The sequence below is a fragment of the Sycon ciliatum genome, chromosome 7 (assembly GCF_964019385.1).
Source record: "Sycon ciliatum chromosome 7, ocSycCili1.1, whole genome shotgun sequence".
Classification (NCBI taxonomy): domain Eukaryota; kingdom Metazoa; phylum Porifera; class Calcarea; order Leucosolenida; family Sycettidae; genus Sycon; species Sycon ciliatum.
Window position 1 is genome coordinate 15930898 of NC_088649.1, and position 19337 is coordinate 15950234.

Consider the following 19337-nt stretch of genomic DNA (forward strand, 5'->3'; position numbering starts at 1 on the left):
AAGGGGAGTTTTGTTTCGAAAAAATATTGATATTACAGACATCAATCGGGGGGGGGGGGGGTGGAGGAGGGTCCTTCTTTCATTTCGTGAAAATTATGGATAATGCTGGATAGCTCCTTTAGTCTATGCAATAAAATAGTTGTTTTCTTCACACAGTACCGTAAAGTTTAAACAATATCCGGCCATGTTTGTACCGAACATTTTTTCGAAAGGTAATTTCTCAAATGTTGCCTTGAGTACATTCTCAGCAACGTAGCGGGCCAGTTTCAAATAATTGGACTGCAAACTTGCATCGCTGGTTGTTGCAGCTCCATCACAGGTCGTATCACGGGAAATTGAGTCCAGCTTGGGTGCAGTAGCATGCATGTACCTGATGATATAGTTGCAATGGATCATAGTGAGGACGTAGCAGTACTTGTGCACTGATAGTTGGTAATGGCATGAGTACATAACCAAGAGTGGGCAACTCGATGATCCCTCTGCCCATGGCAGAAAGTTTCATCACTTCGGTTTTTGTGGGCCATTGGGCTCATTAATACCATCATGCGTAGCCAGAGATCAAAACTTGTACATCACAGCTACGGCAGTTGAAGCAGAACAATGAACTGTGGATCCATGCCTACTGAACCTGATGAAACACTCTATCTACATGGCACATGTAGAAATATATGCGCGCTTGCTCATAACCATTGGATTTCGAAGCCGATCGTACCTTATGTTAGTAGTTGCACATTCTTAGCAGTTATGTAGTTTGATAATAACGTTACAAGAGATTATTAATACTGGTGGAAACGTTATGCTGGTTGCATATTTGGTACCCGGTGTGCCATGACCAGGCATGCTAATTCATCGGATATTAGCAAGTTTGCCTGCCTGCTGGGTGTTGTATCTTAGCTTCACTGTACTACAAATACGATAGGCTTAGTTTCCTAAATTGCTTCTTTATAACATCCAGTTTGTTTTGCTGCAATCTTTTCACGTGTTTTGCAGGATTGTAGCCAAGGGTGAATACCATTATCATGAGCGAAGGTCTCTGAGAACTCATGTCTGAAGGCTGGTCATGTTGGCCCAAAGATGACTTTCATTGCCTGTATCCGCCACCTTCATACTGGAATGAACTGGAACATGTTCACTCTCTGTTTCTCATGTGGAAGGACGGAACAGATTGTTTGTCTGTCTCTGTGGATTACCGAAGGCTGAACAGTACAGTTGGAAGAATATTGGATCTCACGAAGTGACTGAATCTGAAGCGGCGGACATGCATCTGCACAGCGCTTTCTTTCTGAGATTTGCTTCAAGGCAGGTTATTGTGTACAATTTTTGTCCACAGTATTCCTATATTTGCCAAACGTATTTCTCTGATAGTATTGTGACTACACACGCGCAATGATCTCTCCGTCATCAGTCTTTCGCAATGATGTGGCTCACTGACGACAGCATGCATAGCCATAGATCAAATGAGCAGCTAAGGTAGTTGAAGCAGAAGAATGGATCAATGCATCCTGAACCTGGTGTACTGCCTATATGCACTCTCAGTAGTATTTGTAACGTGTTAACTATGAAGTATCAACATTGCTTCTCTTCTATGTGGGTGGTGTGAGTGAATGTCAGATGGTCTGTACTGCCATGGCCGATGGTGTTCACTGGAAGATGTTGGGTTGGACCATTGTGCCCTCTTGCAATATGCTGTTGCAGCCTGAAGGCAATGAAAAAGTTCGAATGCTGATCTGCTTTCAAGCGTAGAATGTTACATTATGTGCATTACATATTTGCATAATTATGTTCTGTACTGGAGTGTGAATGTGTGGCAAGGGCATGCACATGTAAGTATATCGCACTGCAAACAGCCTAAGAGTTCACGTGGTGTGTGATAAGTACACTTTTGGAAAGTGCGTGGCAGGGTCGAATCATGTAATGTTGAAACAGCCTTCGTGCTCCTCCCTGAATGGCTGCACAAGTAGAAATCTCCATCTTCCTTTGCTTCTTTTTGCTTGAGCTGGCATGGTGGTCGTAGAGTTGGAAATTGTCAAATATGATAACAATCATTGTTTGGTCTGGAGACAAGAATGCATTTGGATATTTGTCCCAGGACTGCATGGCTTCCCAAACTGCATGTTGAATGCCATAGATGATTATTGTTCGGTTCAAGAAAGGACTCGTGGGTCTGTCTGGCTATTGTGAGCTCTCGCTAGTCCATTTCCATAGCACTTGCTCTGGATTCACTCGCTGGAATATTCTCCAGTATAGAACAAGAAGTTTAGAAAACCTACTGGTGATATTAGTATGTTATACTAGTTTCTCCGCACTGTAACGCAGCTTTTGTTATCACACACACATGCGGGTTATATAGTTTATCTACAATCCAGCATGATGTTCTTCCAAGAACGCCCCCGGCCTAGGCCCTCGGAACGACGTTCTTTGGTGTGCAACATCACTTATAGTTCTAAATCTTAGAATTACCGGTAAGCGCAGGATTTTAGTGATCACGGTTCCAAATGCATGTCATTGCACTCCACCTTTGGGATTTATTAAGAGCTGTATGCATGCCAAAGCTTGTCATAAAAGAAGAGCAGACTTAAATAGGCATCTTGTACGCATGATTTCTAACATGTAACATCCCTGCCGAAGAGTGTTCTTCCATACTACAGTAGAGTCGAGCGTCCAAGAACGTTGTGTCCAAGAGGTTAGCCTGGGGTGTTCTTATTTTTCAGCCATCCGGCTGCGCTCTTGTAGCATGTTCTTAGAAACAATCATGTTAGGATCATAATTATGTATCCCGAAAGCTACCGGAAAACCAACACCGCCATTCCTTTAAACTTAAGGTGGTGTTCTTAGCATTTCAGGCTGGACATTCTTGGGCAACACGTTCTTCGGCACCTGACTCTACTGTAGTACTGTACATGAAATACAGCTGCTACAACTGTAGTAATATAGAATGCTGATTATCCGAATGATTGATTGTCCGAACTGCTCAGGCTGCATGGCAGCAGGCTGTCATCAACATGCATCCCATGATAATTTCGAGGAGCTGGAGTGTGTGCCAAAAAGAATGAGAAATGAAAGTATGCATGAGGAAATGAGTATGTTTTAGATGAGTGTTTTCCCAAGCCCTTATCTGAACATACATGCACTCGATCGCCATAACCCCTGGCACACAGCACACAACTTCAGAACCTGAGAGAGTATGATATGGGTATGTCACAAGTACTCCCAGGTCCCGAAGCTTTCGTCTCAACAAAGGATCATAATCGACGACTTGTAATGAACTACATTTTGGTGGTATTATACCGTACTTGTTTACGAATGAGTTTAAAGCATGAGAACTATCCACAGCAGACATTCTCACTGTTCGGAGTTGCCAAAAAAAGTGGTGCATGTACAAATCAGGGATGGGTACAATACAGTGTACCAACATCTGAGGTGCGTCTATCAGGAAAGTGAATGTCGTCCACTCTATAAAATGGGATCCCTCAAGAAAGATGGGATTTTGCAGCCATGGACGTTTCCAGCCAGGTGACTGTATATACAGTGATCTAAGTTATGCAAAGCTTGACATGAATGATTGGCTGGACACGTCGAAGAGAAGGAAGAGAGAAGCAGACCAACCTTACACCAGCTGAGTGTAGTGGCCCAAAACAACAAACTAATTCTGTGTGGCCTTAGAGGAGCTGGGCAAGATGTGTACAGTGAATTAAACAATACAGTAAACGTGGGAGAAGAAGTGACAAGACTGAGTATGATACACTGTGCCAGCACAGTGCACATACTAGTGCAACTGTTGGTGTAGTTACAGTTAGCCCACACAAGCAGGTCACTCGATTGTAGATACACAGAGCGCATTCTACATCATACAAAACATGTTGAGCTAGGCAGCAGTGGCTGGCATTTACTGACATGCACCAATGCCAATGCGCGGCTTGAGCAAATATTACAAGCCTCAGAGCACCCATACGCCATTTTAGAGACAGAACAAGGCGATGAGTAAGCACCAAAGGATTATATGAATAGCGGCCAGGCAATAATTCAGGCCACTGCTGCTAATCAAGGACTAGTTACTAGTACTAGTATGTTGTCAGTGTACCCTGAAACGATGCAATCACAGCGAACGTGATACATGCACATCATGTTGCCTGGTTCTTGGTTAAAAGTTGTATCCTCAATGCTTGAGGTTTGTGGGGTCCCTCCAGCTTCTCAGAGTCCTGCACAAAAAAGATAAAAGCAAGTGCAGGTAGAATAATAGTAAGCTCACATAAAACCTCTTCGTCTTGCTAACAAATTTCGTGATTAAATCCACAGCATGGGAACGAGGCTACAGGAAAAAAAGTTCAACCATAATAATGCAAAAAGGCAACTTTAGCTAATCATATTTTTTGGCAGCAACACTATACTGTTTGTATAGGAGAGTTGGCTTGGTGCATTCATGCCAAATGAACTCCCTATAGTATTGTATTACTGTACTTCATCATTTTACTTGAGCATTCATTACCAGTAGCCCTAATGTCTTCTAACAGAGTGCGCAAGGTACTGCATATTCGGCGCATATTTTATTTTCGGCTAATATCGGCCTGTGCATTTTTAATTCGGAAAGTGGTGGACATCACGCAACTGAATTGTAAATAAAAGGGGGTTTGTCAACTGACAACCGCATACTTTTTCGACATCACCAATAAAAGAATTTTGCGTCCAGCGCATGCGCCAGGAGTGAATAGCAACTGAATAGAGCGGTTGTCATTTATTTACTAGAGGAAACGCAAAAGGTAACAAGATTACGTAACCAAAGGTGAGAAGGCACTGAACGAACTGTCAACCTACGAATACAACCTCAGTGCAACAACGTGCTCTTTCTGCTTACACAAGCAGAAAGAGAAAGAGCATGTTGTTGCACTGAGGTTGTATTCGTAGGTTGTATTCGTAGGTTGACACTTCGTTCAGTGCCTTCTCCCCTTTTATTTACTGGGCATTTGTAGCCTAAAATTTGTTTTGCAAGGTTCAATGTGACAGTGTATACAGGCATCAGCAGCACAGGCTGAAATTTCAATGTGGCCGAGATGTGTTTTTGCCCTGGGGAGGCTGCAATTTAAAAGCGTCGACAATTTGCATACTTTACAACACAGTACTGAGCATGCGGTGAGCTGATGATGAAATGAATTGGAGGTACTAATAATGCTAAGGGATTCGGGGGCGCATCAAAGGGGTCAGCACCAAGGAATGGGATAGATTTTTGCCCAGTTCGGGTATGTATATTGGGTATAGAACGGAAATTATTGGCTAAGCCTCGGGCGACTCCTACCAGTATTGCCACCAATGGCCCATGGCTACTGATCTCTGTGATAGAAATGTGACGTGTATGTGAAACCAAAATATGACTTTTCAAGATGTACTGTAGGACATGCTGTTATAACGAGTCGCAAATTTAACGATTGTCCAAAATTCATAGGTTAACGAGAAGATATGTTAACAATTTTGCAGTATTCTGCCATATCCACACACAGCATATATGAAGCAGTACGGCCTCAACGGATCTATTATAACGAAGAAATGTCATCCGTTAAAACGTTAGATTTGCTTCCTCGTTATTATAATATATACTGTAAGACATGATTGTATATTATAAAAATTAATCATGTCTTACAGTATGTGCATTTTGTGAAGATCTGATGTAAGTCATTAGGGACACCTTGTTGGGTCTTGCCAACATTCAATTATTATGATGTTCATATCTATGCAATGACGTTAATGGAATTATCAGCAAGAATCAATAACCCCAAGAGTATGCAGCTTTGCACATGGAGTCTGCCACAACACGTTTACCAAAGTACATGAACCTAGACACGAGCTGAGGAATCAGCTGAGCTGCTGCATCATTTATGATCTGCTATAGTTTCCAGTCTCCATGGAGGTTTTTCTTGGAGACGTCGAATCTACAGTATTAGGTGTGAAACTGTTGTACTAAACCGCAGGAGATAGAATTTATTCAGCTCGGACAACATTTCACAAGCACGCCGATCAAAGCTTGCTACACTCCCGTTTAGTCAACTTAACGGCCCAAATAATGCTTGGGTCATGAACTCATCGCTGTTGGTCTTTCGAAGGTGCCTGACAATGGTTGTTAGTGCATAGCACCAGCCGGGCCAAATGACAAGATCAGAGACATAGATCTTCCTAGTTCAATTGCTGAAAGGTGACTTGTGCAAACGTTATGTAGCAAAAGGAACTGTACTATGGCACTACACGCCATTCACAATAATCAAAAATGCCCACTTGACAAAACAGAATTTCATCAACGGAGTCCCGGGATTTTTCTTCTGTACATATGCATTATAAAGTCATAGCATAAGGGAGACGGCACGGTAGACTTTCAGCCTAAATCATAACGAGGGCCAGCTGGGCAGCTCAAAAGAGAGCTCTATGCACTATTGGCAGAGTGGTATACATGAATAGAGAGTGACCACCCAGTGCATGAAGCTTTTCGTGTCACCCTAGAAAATTTCAAAAATCAATAATGTGGGTTCAACCCTGGGCTGCCAGTGACAGTTGCCCTAACTGCCTTAGGGGCAAGTGCGATACATACATGCTCGCATATAGCATCGCTTGACTGACCCATGCTTGGGGCCAGTGGGTCAAGTCCGCAATCACGAGTTGCATAAACCACAGATCATGTAGAATCTCCATGGATCCAATCTGTGTACTGTAAAAGCAGAAATTTTCGGTGGTGTAATATTTTCGGAATTCTCCAAAATCGGCGATTCGGTGGAGGGAAATTTTCGGTAATACCCGCTTTCCAGGTAAGGGTGCTAGTACCACTAAGTAGTACCGAAAAAGTTCGGTGCATTTTTTTCGGTAAAAATTGTCGGCACCGAAGTTACCGAAAATAAAACACCACTGAAAATTTCCGCTTTTACAGTACATCATTTTGGGTATCATGATCTCGTGTTGTTTCCTTGGGTGCTACGACTCCCTGACATGCATTGATCCATGGAACGGTATGAATTGGGCGATTTCAGCCAATCAGTAGACGTTCTGAGAGTGGTATATTCAACGATACACCCCGCTCAGTTCACAAGGGTCGCGCCAAGAGTGAATATTAGAAGGAGTCTTGGGAAAGTGCCCTGGGAGAAATGGATTGCACCATTCTATACATGTGCTGCATTCCCCATAATTTCCTCGTGCTATGTCCTCAGGAAAATATTTAACGTAGACCCTTCATATACTCATAGAATAATCCAAACGTATCTGCAGTCAACCACGGGTATAACAACCCACGGATAGTGACACTATCTTCAGACCTAGTAACAATATAGCCGTATATTTTCAACCCCGTGAATGACGACAACTCCCAAATACCAACACTTTTCTCATGCCCGATCAAGGGTCGTTCGTTACCGGCAAAGTTAGCTGGATATGATGTCAAGTAGTCATTATTACTTCAGGCAGGGACAATGAAATACACCCCCCCCCCCCGCCCCTTTCCTGCAGAGGGAACAGTGCTGTGTCCAGGTCCGCATGCAGCATGGAGGTGCTAGTAAGTCACTGGCATTATTTTCTCTTGTGGATCGATGTACAGTGCGTGACAATGCTTCCATAACGTTAGTGGTGGTGGTGGTGGCGGGAGCATACTGCACTGCAGGGCATTACAGCACTGGCATACTATTATTTTCTCTTGCAGACGTGCCGTGCACGACAATGCTTCTATAATGGTGGTCACGGTGATGGTAGTGGTGGCGGTGTGGTGGTGGTGGTGGTGGTGGTGGTCACAGTGGTGGTGGTGGTGGTCACAGTGGTGGTGGTGGTGGTGCTGCTGCTGGTAGTGGTGGCGGCGGTGGTAGTTGCGGTGGTGGGAGCATTCTGCACTGCAGGGCATTAAAGCAAGGTCGATTGTGCATGCATGGTGGCGGTGGGAAAGAGGTGCCAAGGAAAGTGTGTACATATTTTTGTTGAAAGCACGAGAATTCAAAGAAAGCTGGCTGCTTCCTCTATTTCCATGATCGGCCAGTGCCTGCAGCACGAACAGTACATTGTATTACATGTATGTGCATAGACAGACAAATAAACACTAACCTGAGCATGGGTACCGCTTATATTCGTGGTCAGGAAAGTGAAAGTACGAACGAAGGAGAAGAAGATTGTTGACCATGGCGAACAACTGCATATCCAGAGGGCACACGGCTTGCCAGAATGGGTCGGCTACATCTTCGCTAATTTTCTGTCCTAACAACATTCAGCTTCGAGGTCAAGGACGACGGCATTTTTGGAAAGAAATTTCGAATTTTGGAGAAGAAGCTTGCTTTCGGAAAAATGTTCCTTTCACGCAAGGCAGCATGCCAGGTCAGGCGTGTGAACCAGGTGAACTGTGTCGGCAGATCCACGTTTACGTTCCAGGCCGACAGTTTTTTGACCAAGCCGTGAATCGCCCTCGCTCTGACTCTCCCGGCTACGAAGGAGTAATTTTACAACTCTTCAGGCCAGCTACAGGTCTCTGATGCACAGCTGCAAGTGACGGATATCGGTCATTTGCAGCCACTACTTAGAGCCTCCTGGTCGTTGCAATCTGATACATAATATACCTCCCAGCGTTTGCTCTCACCAGGCCGGGAGTCGTCAAACGCCGGTATACGGTACTTGAGGCCTCGGTACTTGACGACTCCCTGGCTCTCACTTGTCAGCCTAGCCAGCTCACACGTCTTGTCGTGCACGCGCAGACGTCCAGCACACACGCGTGTCGAAATGTGTTTTTTGGCGGGTAGTCGGCAAAAAATTAAGTGAGGGTCCCTTTAGGGCGCGTTTGGTTGGTACGAACTAGAACAGGATTCACCAGAACAGCGCGTTTGGTTGGGACTGCACCTGTTCTGGGTCGGCCAGAACATGTTCTGCTTGCTCCGGCCTCGAGGCCGGAGCAGACCGAGCAGTTTCACTTTTTCACAGTGAAACCTGGCGGGAACATCGATTTTGTTCCCAAATGATCACGTGCATACGCTTTTGGGTTGGACTGGTCGTACCGTACAAAGTGACCATGGTGATCCATACACATTTTGAAGAATGTGTTGTGCGCCATCTATGGATCTGCCACATCGATCGATTTTGCTGCGCGATCTGTCGATCGACAGATCGCGCAACGATCGATCGATCGCGCAAAATCGATCGATCGCGCAACAAAAAAAAGAAACCAAATCGATCGATTGTGAGCTGGGCGCGGAGTAGGTATTTTACTACTCCCTTGTGAACGGCATCATCGTAATCAGTACTCGCACTGGTACGAGTACTTGGCGACTGGCCGCACACCACTCAGTAAACAGTAGATGACGATTCTTTGAAGAAGTAATGGTTGACGTTGTCGAACATTCAGACCCACTGGAGGCGTTCCACAGCCTGGAGCCCGCTGATAAGGATTTTGATGTGACTTGAGTAAGTACTAAAGTGATGTCAACACTAGTTCTACGTACTCTCAGTCTCTCTCTCTCTCTTTTCGGCGTCAGACATTGAGTGGGAGATATAGATGACTAGATTTCGTTTGTAAAATAATGAGTAATTTCTGCAATTTGTGATCGAATCAGCATGCTGTCAGCTGTACCAGTCCACATCCCATCGTAATCAGCGACCAGGCCAAGCGTGATATTTGCCTTGGTATTTCACTATGTGTGGTGAGAAGACGTCCATTCACGTCTGAGAAATTCATTTGCAAATGGGAAATCAACAGGCCTGTATTAGTATGGGCAGAATTCATCACCCGGGCCGCTATTGAAGCTTTGCACAGTTGTCAATGTCCAACGGCCTATTTATACGAAGACCTGTGGTGGCTACGTGATTCTCTTAAACCTGTGATCATGTTTTCCAAGATCATTTCAGTAGCAGACATATGAAACGCTACGCCGGGCCTGAGCCCGAGGCAATGTACGGACGTGGCCGTGCTGCACTGAACCGCGTGGCATCATCGTCACGTATGATGGAGTCAACATGACTGCGCCCTGCATATGCATCATACATCTGATAGTACGTTTATTGCCCTATCCTTGGAGAGTGGGCCACCAGGGAAGGCTGGGTTTCTGACTTGGCTTCACCTATAATGCTCATGATTGAACACGCTCTTGGAGAATAAATGTAGAATCCGGCTGAACATTGAAACCAGATAGCATCGCGTTTCTGCGCTGCACCTCACAACACCATTGACATACAACCAGGAAGAGCTGGGAACTTGAGGGAAGTGACGGAAAAGTCAAAGAGGAAGTGAAGAAGATTGAAGAAGAGGATCAGTAATCATCAAGGAGGCCAAAAAGAGGTCACCTACGAGCCAAATGGCTCTTGATGTGATGATGTGCAGGCAGGTATGCTGGAATTGGATAGACTCTTTTGGTCAATTTTTGGCCTATCCCACATCTTTCTACCGCAGCTCTGGCAGATTGATTGGTACTATACCCCTGAATTTATACATTTCTGAGCTCTGTGACACGTTACCTAGCTCGTGAATGTCGTCTTTCAGCCATTCATCATTGCTTATTTTGACATTTGATGAGGAGCCGATCATGACTATTTTTGAGGATGCGCATGTCAGAACGCTTTGTTGTGACATGCTCATCTAAAGGATTTTGCAACTGTTTCTATTGAATACCTATAATAGTAGTACGAAATAATTAGGGCTCAAACGGTCACGGTTTTACCCCGAACGGTTAACTGCTAAGCTAACGGTCGGTTTAACGGTTATAACCTATAAGCCATGGCAATCCTGCGGACTCTTTTTTAACCGTTTATTTGACAATACTCATTCAAAAAATGTACCCTATTCAGTACAACGCACACATGTACATTCTCTTGCATGCTCATTCATACATACTCTCACACCAAGAGACCAGATATGACCGAGTTGACAGCCCAGAAATTGCGTACGCGTGCGACAGGCTGCGAAAGTGCATACTTTGCAACGACCTGATACATGAAAAATTGACTGAAAAGTTACTGCGTAACCGTTATCTTTATCGGTTAACCGTTAATTCTTCGTAACCGGTCTGCAACCAGTTAATCGGACTAACCGTTTGAGCCCTAGAAATAATGGTTGCGACTTTGGCGATAATTATTACGAAAGGGTTTGCTCCCCACACTGGAGCTCGCGCTATTCCGTCGACTTGACAAAAATACCCGAGCCCGCTACCCGACCAAACCCCTACCCGTTGCAGCCCTGATTTTTTTTCGTCGGACTGGCCCCTTTCCATTCCCTCAACAAACAAAGGAATTATATAATGAACACTGGATCACTTATTATTCTGCTCGGTGCATGGACCAGTACAGGAACCGACACTCAATACAGTCAACTTCACTTATAACGACACTCGGCAGGGCATCAAAAAGGTGTCCTTTTTTGTGAAGTGTCGTTATACCCGAAGTCTCATTATATGTATTACACTGGGATGGGACTTTGCTCTGGGCATGGAAATTCTGTCGTTATTCGCGAATTGTCGTTATATCCGCAGTCGTTATTAGCGAAGGTGACTGTACTTACTGTTATGTTGATGGATGGATGTGGTTTATAGGATCGCTCTTCCGAACGAGAACACTGTTTCTGGTTCATTGAAGTAGGGATACTGTGCATGTATTATAATGTGCATGCTTAGCTACAAGATGAAATGGATCCAGCCATTGAGTAAGAGAAGAGTTTCAATATTTTAATTCTATTAAAGTATACACCCGGTTCCAAAATAACGCACGTGCCCTTGCATACGCCCAGGAAATCGAGCCTGCTATTATATACACCCGGGACCTATACACGGGCTTTTACGGTAACGTTATAATTATCTCAATGTTCCGGGTACGGCTATTTACCATGATGTGGGTATAATACTGGACATACATGTGTCTGTTTTCTATTTTGCTGCTCCTTGTTCTTTGGTGCGATTGGTGGCTCGGAACAGGCAGACATTATTTACCGATATAATCGCACAGGTCACATTGTAGAGTGCAGACCACCTAGTGCTTTGAAGATTCACTGCGATATTCCCATAATGTTATAATACATGTATGAAAATCAGCATCATTTTCTGTATGTTAAATGCCACAAATTGTTAGGCTTCACCGTAATATCAAGAGTACATAACCCCTCTTGGTAATATCCATGTTCAGTGTTCCGTTCACATCGGTTCATGCTGATCACCCGAAAGTGTCGTCTAAACAGGATATAGGGGTGTGCGGATAATGCTCGAAAAGGTGGGAGATTCTGCTCGAAAAGCTGCGAAATTGGCAGAACCATACAAACCTTATGGCGGACAATTCCTCGAATTCTGCTCCATTTCTTTATCCACATACCAAACATGCATGAAACTTACCAGAAAAAGTACTGAATTCTGCCAATTTTTCTGCCCGCATATGCCTAACAGGATATGTCCGCGCCGCGGGGATTATTTTTCAAATAATCTCCTCAATGTCATGTACATAATTGTCGCCGGTCGCAGCGGCTTCACAAAACGTAGACTTTCCCAGCCCCCCCCCCCCCCAAAGTACACACAAAATACAATTGAAGCATATGCAATGAAACGTATGCATTGGGAAATTGGATTGCAGTAAAACCCGTGTTTGCCGGACCCTGTACCAAGCGGAATCCTGTATTTACCGGACAAAATTTCATGCACCAAAGTGCTGTGGATCGAAAGTGCATTCCTGGATCAAGCGGGGTCCTGTCACATCAGGACAGTTTCCGCTGCACCAAGGGCGTCTTGTCAGGGCAGGCTTTACTATAGTGAAGTTTATAGTGAATTGTACTCCAAGTAACTCGTGAGTCCACACACAATGGTCATGCACTGACATGCAGTACAAAGCCGAAAAGTCCCTTTCAAGACAGAGTGACAGACAGGAGTCGTCACTAGAAGGGCTGATCAACCAACACAGAATACTACAGTGGTGCTCAATGAAGTCCAATGAAGCGAGTGAATGCCGTGCGGAACGTTGTGCAGCTGTGAACACTGGGCTGTCAACTGGCACAGGGCGCACACTTGACTCACACAATATTAACATTGAGCATCAACGTAGCATAATAATAGCAGTGAAAAAGAGTAGAGTCAAATACGCGATGAGCGATAGTGTAGAGTCTAATACTAAAGGCAGAAATAGAGTAATGCCATCAAGTGCGAGATAACATGTTAGGAGCATTAACGTGTGATTGTGAAGCTTACTTTAAAGCGGGATGTTGAGTCTACAGTGCACCATGGGCACAGCGAGATCATGTTATGTGTGAATGGTATACCGTAAAGTACCGCCAGAGCGCCCCGTCTCGCGAGAGCGCCCCACCTTGATTTTACAGCCAGGGTCCAGGGAAAGGAAAATCGTACGGCAGAATGCAACGAAGTGTGTATGGTGTACTAACGTCAGAGGAAGATTTTTGTGTGGAGCTCGTGTCCGCTCGAAGGCACGGATTGTCTGCACAACGTGCAATATGTGTACGAAGTTCGTGTCGTATGACCTACAGACGGGAGACCACCTACACAATACGACCACGAAAGGACGAGATAGTGGGGCGCTCTGGCGGTACTTTACGGTACTAGTAATCAAATGGATGCAAAACATATAGATGTCGTGATACACCATGCCTGATTCGTGGCTGGAAGCCGTGAGCTCAGTGCTTGGGGCTAGTGGGATTCCTCTAGCTTTCAGAATCCTGCATAAAAAAAGGTAAAAGAAAGTGAAGGTACAATAATAGTAAGGTGATGTAAGCCTCTTGGTTTCGCGAACGAATTTCATCATTAAATTCATGTAGGGGTGAAACAATTATACCGAATATTCGAATACTCGTTTGGATTTTTCAAATATAATCGTACTCGGAATAAATCAGAGTACTCGCTCATACATGGTACATGCATTTACCACAGAAGTCTGCAGTTTCAGAGCAGCAGTCAGCAGATATTGATGTGCAGACTGTGTGATGAACATTTGTACACGAGTAGAGAGAGCCCAAATGACCCACCAACCAATACACCCGAGAAAAAAACTGCCAATCGGTTCAATCAGGGTTGTATCATGTGATTTTTAAGGCGGTTGGTGTGCGATTTTTAGGATATCAAGAATACTGTAAATAAACAAATTTTCGGCAGCTATTTAATTTCGGCTATATTCGGCACCGACCCAAAACGCCTAAATTAAAATGCCGATGAAATTTTTCACAGTATCTGTCGCACTATACCATGCCCTCTACCCCACGCCGAAAATAAATCGCCGCCGAAATGTCAAAAATCGTGAAGTGCCGAAATTTTGCAGCGCCGAAATTTTGTATATTTACAGTACTCGAATACTCGAATATTCGATCGGAGAAAATCAGAGTACTCGAACTCGGGATCTCAGTGCCAACTTTCACCCCTAAATTCATGGCATGGGAACGACGCTACAGAAGTATACAAAAGCTGAGCCATCCTCTAAAGAAAGTCCACTTTAGTGAATCTCATCTTGTCAGCAGCACCATGCTGTTTGTATGGGAGAATTGCCTTCGTACAGTGCTGCCCAATGAAATCCTGAAATCAAGTCGCGTCACTCAAGTACCGGGCGTTGCGCAGCCCTAGACCTGCGAACACTGGGCTGCGAAATGGTGCAAGGCGCAAACTTGAGTGACACGACTGGATTTCATTGAGCAGGACTGTACATTCAAGGCACCTGCACTTCCTATTACAGTGTAATGTTCTTATTTTACAGGAACATTCCCAACTGGGCCTAATGTCTTCTGAGGCTGCGTTTACACGACAACGCACGGCCATTTTCCGTTTTCAGTCCCGCATTTCTTTTTTCATTTTCGTGCGTTTACACGATCAAAGCTGATCCGAGGTGGTCTCGGTTTGTATCGTTTTCTCCCGTCTACACGGGAGCAAAGGATCCGCAAAAGTTCGTCATGTGCCGAGTGTTGTCGTGGAAGCACCAATCACACTCAAGGAATAATCGAAAACAGGCCACACACCAGCACTCGTCACATGACGAAAATTGTAAAAAAAGAGTTTTATTGTCGGATCCGTGTGAACGGCCGAAAACGGAACAAACGTGACGGAAACGAGGCCAGCAGACCGTTTCGACTGTTTACACACCCAAATTTATCCGGCAGAACATTTCCGTTTTCAAATTCTTCCACCTTGGCCAGCGTTTTGGTTCTCTTCCGCTTTGGTGTACAACTATTACGTTTTGCTCCGCGTACCGTGTAAATGAACCATGCATCCGAAAGGATTTAGTTGCGCTTTCACCCCCAGCGTTGTCGTGTATACGCAGCCTTAGATGGTGCCCAAGGTATTCATTGAGTTCCTGCAACTTCATTTGAAATGAACTGGAAAAGTGCAAAGGGATTCGAGGAGGGCATTAAAGCAGTCAGCTCCAAGAAATGAAATTGATTCGTGAATTCAATTATAATGATGTTCACACCTACATGTACATGTATGCAATAACTAGGTATCACACTTCATCTTACAGGCGAGACCTCACTATATATTCTCTGGGGTACGGCAAGTGTTATGCTTTAGAGAGGTCCATGTTATAGCGAGTTGGGCACATAATATAAACCATATATTATTATTATTATGTCAAAGTTAGGGCTGCGGTTAACCAAAAGGTTATAGGCTAGAACCAAGAGTAGATAAACAAGAGTGTGCAACTCCGGGATGGGTTGGCCCGTGGCGGAATTTTTTGTTGACGTAATCTTTTCTATGACGCATGCGCTGCGGGTCTTTTGGAAAGTTTGCATCGTGCACTTGGCCGGGCTTTACATTACAAGGTCGGTGCCCAGTACGTGCTCTCACACTGTTCTGCGTCAAAATGCGCGTTTTTCTGAAGAAAGGTGACGTCTACAAAAAATGCTGCCACAGGCAGGGGTATGTGCAGATTGTGCAGAAGAGATCCAGAGTTGCACACTCTTGTTTATCTACTCTTGCTACAACCTATAAGAGATAAACTGTACATGTAGCCTGTATTCATGTACCATTGCTGTACATGACTGTAAATCCATGTATCCATGGTACCATGACCTCACGCACTGCCAAAACAATCACTACAATATGTATAATACTCATAAAAGGACACATTTCAGGCTCATTACAAACGTCTTGAAAGTTTTTGTCTTCACAAGTATACTTTATGAGTATTATGAGTATTATCGCATTTTTGTCTCAGACGAAACTGTTTACAATATGTATAGTGGATGCATATTATATTTTGCTCAGTTTTCCAGAGCAGGTTCAACAAAGAGTGAATAACAACTATTAGAGCGGTTGCCAGTTGACAAACCCCCTTTATATTTACAATGCAGTTGCGTGAATGTCCACTACTTTCTGAACGAAAGGTTCAACATATTTTAATATTTTGTACGCTCCATTGGGCTTCGGATTACACCATCACCTTGTCATTTAATCAACTCAACCTCATCATGAGCATACGCAAGCATCACTAATATGGGGAGCAACCCCAGAGATGAGGGAGATACACGCCGTACATCCATTGTGCACAGTACTGACAGGGTACGCACATGCTGTCACGTATATTATGTACAGCGGACATTGAAAGAAAATAACCGATTAACCCATATGCATATGGTTAACTGTTCGTGTATTCTTAACGGTTACATAACCGGTTAACCTATCTAACCATTTCACCCTAGTCAAAATGGCGCTGTTTGCTTACAGACTACAACTGTATTGCCATCGATCCACACTGATCAATCCAGGAAATGTGCGCATGTTGTACATTTTTAGTGTATGTTTATAGTAGTGTGTCTACTGCATGTGTTTCAGGACTGTAACAGTCACACTACAACAAAAGTCCGACACTCCAGAACAACCCCACACAAAATCCTGTGGTCGACCAGCCAACAAACACAGCTCTGGGTTGAATGACGAATTAGTGAAAAACTATAAAGAGAAAAGAGAGGTGAAAGAGAAAACCGCCAACACATCTCTAGAACGACAGAGCCTCACTCTCTCCCTCCCTCCCTCTCTCTCTCTCTCTCTCTCTCTCTCTCTCTCTCTCTCTCTCTCTCTCTCTCTCTCTCTCTCTCTCTCTCTCTCTCTCTCTCTCTCTCTCTGTCTGTCTCTGTCTGTGTGTCTGTCTTTGTCTTTGTCTCTCTCTCTCTCTCTCTGTCTCTCTCTCTCTCTGTCTCTCCCTCTCACGGCAACTAAAAATTAACCATATCTCAAACCACACCTCACTCATTTTACGCTGTAGGATGAAGATGAAGGGGAGGTTGGCGATGAGAAGAAGAACACGGCAGGGTTTAAGCATTTATTGTTCAGTGACCCGTGTCGTTTGGCGTATAATGATTCTCGGTTTACAATTGTAGTATTGTTTGTTTTGCAAAGAATTTCAATCAGTTAAAAGTCATAGATGCTGTTTACATTCACAAGCGTAAGCCAGACCGATGCATTCAGAAAGAACATGTCACGGCATCCACATTCTTTCCTTAGCACCGTAACTGTATTTTGCACATATGTTTGTTTTATTCACCCTCTCTCTTTCTCTTTTCTTACAGTTACACTTGTGTTTTATCACACTATAGAATGACTGCGCATGTATTTTATAGATTGCGATTATTATCACTGTCGGGAAGGAAAACACCAATTTTACAGGGCCCTAAAAGTCTGAACGATACCTATGAAATGCACTGTCAAAGCAAACACAAAATATGAATATGCAAGCTCATGACTGAGGGGAAGATGAGAAGTTGAAACGTGGAGATTTTTCGGACAGGACGAGAATCCGAAGAACCTGGGTGATTCCCTTACTTCCACAATGGGCTAGTGGCTGCATCACAAAAATTATACCTTGCAGTGGGTGCAGAGACAGATCAATAAACACTAACCTGAGCATGAGAGCTGCTCGTATTCATTGCGATCGTCAGGAAAATGGCAGGACGAACGGACCAGAAGAATGTTGGCTATGACAAACAACTGCATATCCAGACGACACACGGCTTGACTATTTGCTTATGACGTTCAGCTTCGAGGTCCAGCACGATGGAATTTTCGGAAGGAACTGATTATTGAATTATTTGGGGAAGAAGATTGCACTCAGAAAAGGTACCGTAACTGGTTTCTTTCATTTGAAAAGCTGTTCACCAAAGTCCTAAACATACACTAGTACGTACACTGTACGACGTTTCGGAGCTGCTCCAAATCGATCGATTTGTTTTGAATGGTTTCGCCACCGCTTTCCGATCGATCGATCCTTGCGCGATCTGTCGATCGACAGATCGCGCAAGAAAATCGATCGATTTTCCAAATCGACAGAACGCGCACAACAAATGCACCAAGTTTGGCCCATTTTTCCACAAAAATGTGCTCTGTTTCTGGAGTAGCGTTTGGTTGGTATGGACTCTTGGTATGAGGCTGCTCCATGTGCACCAGCTGTTCGATCCTGTTCTAGATCGTACCAACCAAACGCACCCTTAGTCCTTCGCCTTTACTAATCACTATAATCACGATAAAAATTAATAATTGTTTCACAAAGTATTCTACTTGTTCTCACCTGGTGGTGCACTACTCCTCTAGTGCTAGTGCTTTTCTCTTCCTGGTACTGCGTTGGGGACGAAGATTACTCATTTCCATAACGCAGGAGAGCAGATGCTGATCAGCGATGGTCTTCAGACGCTGACTCGCGACGGGGATATTTTTGAAGTCCTTCTCGTAATTGTTCAACGCAGAATGGATACTTTCTGCTCCGTGTTCCCCAAGCAAGCCAATGCCGACACCGAGACGACGCATCATGGGCAACGTATGGTGCTCAAGCAGGTGCAGCTTCGGCGTTACATGCGCCAAGCCTCGGGCCACGATCTCGGTCCTGCAAGCAGCAAGGAACGTTTTGATGCAAGCCTCCAGTTTGGTGAGAGCATCGTCGTCGACTGCCGATGACTTGCTGAAAATGCTGCTGCAATCAGCATACATGGTGATCAATTTGCCATAGCGCTCTGCGATGGCTTGTGCGTCTGCAAGCAGACTGGGCTGTCTGGCTGAGATGATGGCGACAGGAGCTTGTGTAATGGCAGTTACAACAGCGGGTCTCATGGCGACACGGATGTGATTGCCATTGAACGCTCCACCATGATACACCTGACGCTGGATTTTGTTGGCCTGCAGAACAGGATCCAAAGACTGCTGGCAAGGACCATGCATGTCTTTACAGCCGCTCAGCTTTTCTATATCAGATGTTAGGCGAGCCACCTGTACACGCTTCTTGTCTCGCTTTGCCGTTATCAGCGTGAAACCAACTTGAAACTGCTCAACAAGTGCTTGCCATCGACCGTCATTGTCATCGACCTGCTGGTTCTGCACCGAGATCGTCAGGAATTGAAGTTGGTGCTGGTACATGGTGCATTCTTGCTCGGTCTCGTCAAGGCTCGTGCTTGC

The 19337-nt window shown here is 44.5% G+C and overlaps 2 long non-coding RNA genes across 2 annotated transcripts; both read right to left on the reverse strand.

Moving 5' to 3' along the window:
• Positions 1-3245: 3245 nt before the first annotated feature.
• Positions 3246-8492, reverse strand: LOC135820553 (uncharacterized). The gene is made up of 2 exons (XR_010554104.1): positions 8059-8492; positions 3246-4199 (listed from the first exon to the last, which is right to left on the reverse strand). It is a non-coding gene; the product is annotated as an uncharacterized LOC135820553 (long non-coding RNA).
• Positions 8493-12790: 4298 nt separating this feature from the next.
• On the reverse strand, positions 12791-18048 carry LOC135821098 (uncharacterized). The gene is made up of 2 exons (XR_010554298.1): positions 17795-18048; positions 12791-13633 (listed from the first exon to the last, which is right to left on the reverse strand). It is a non-coding gene; the product is annotated as an uncharacterized LOC135821098 (long non-coding RNA).
• Between the last annotated feature and the right edge of the window lie 1289 nt (positions 18049-19337).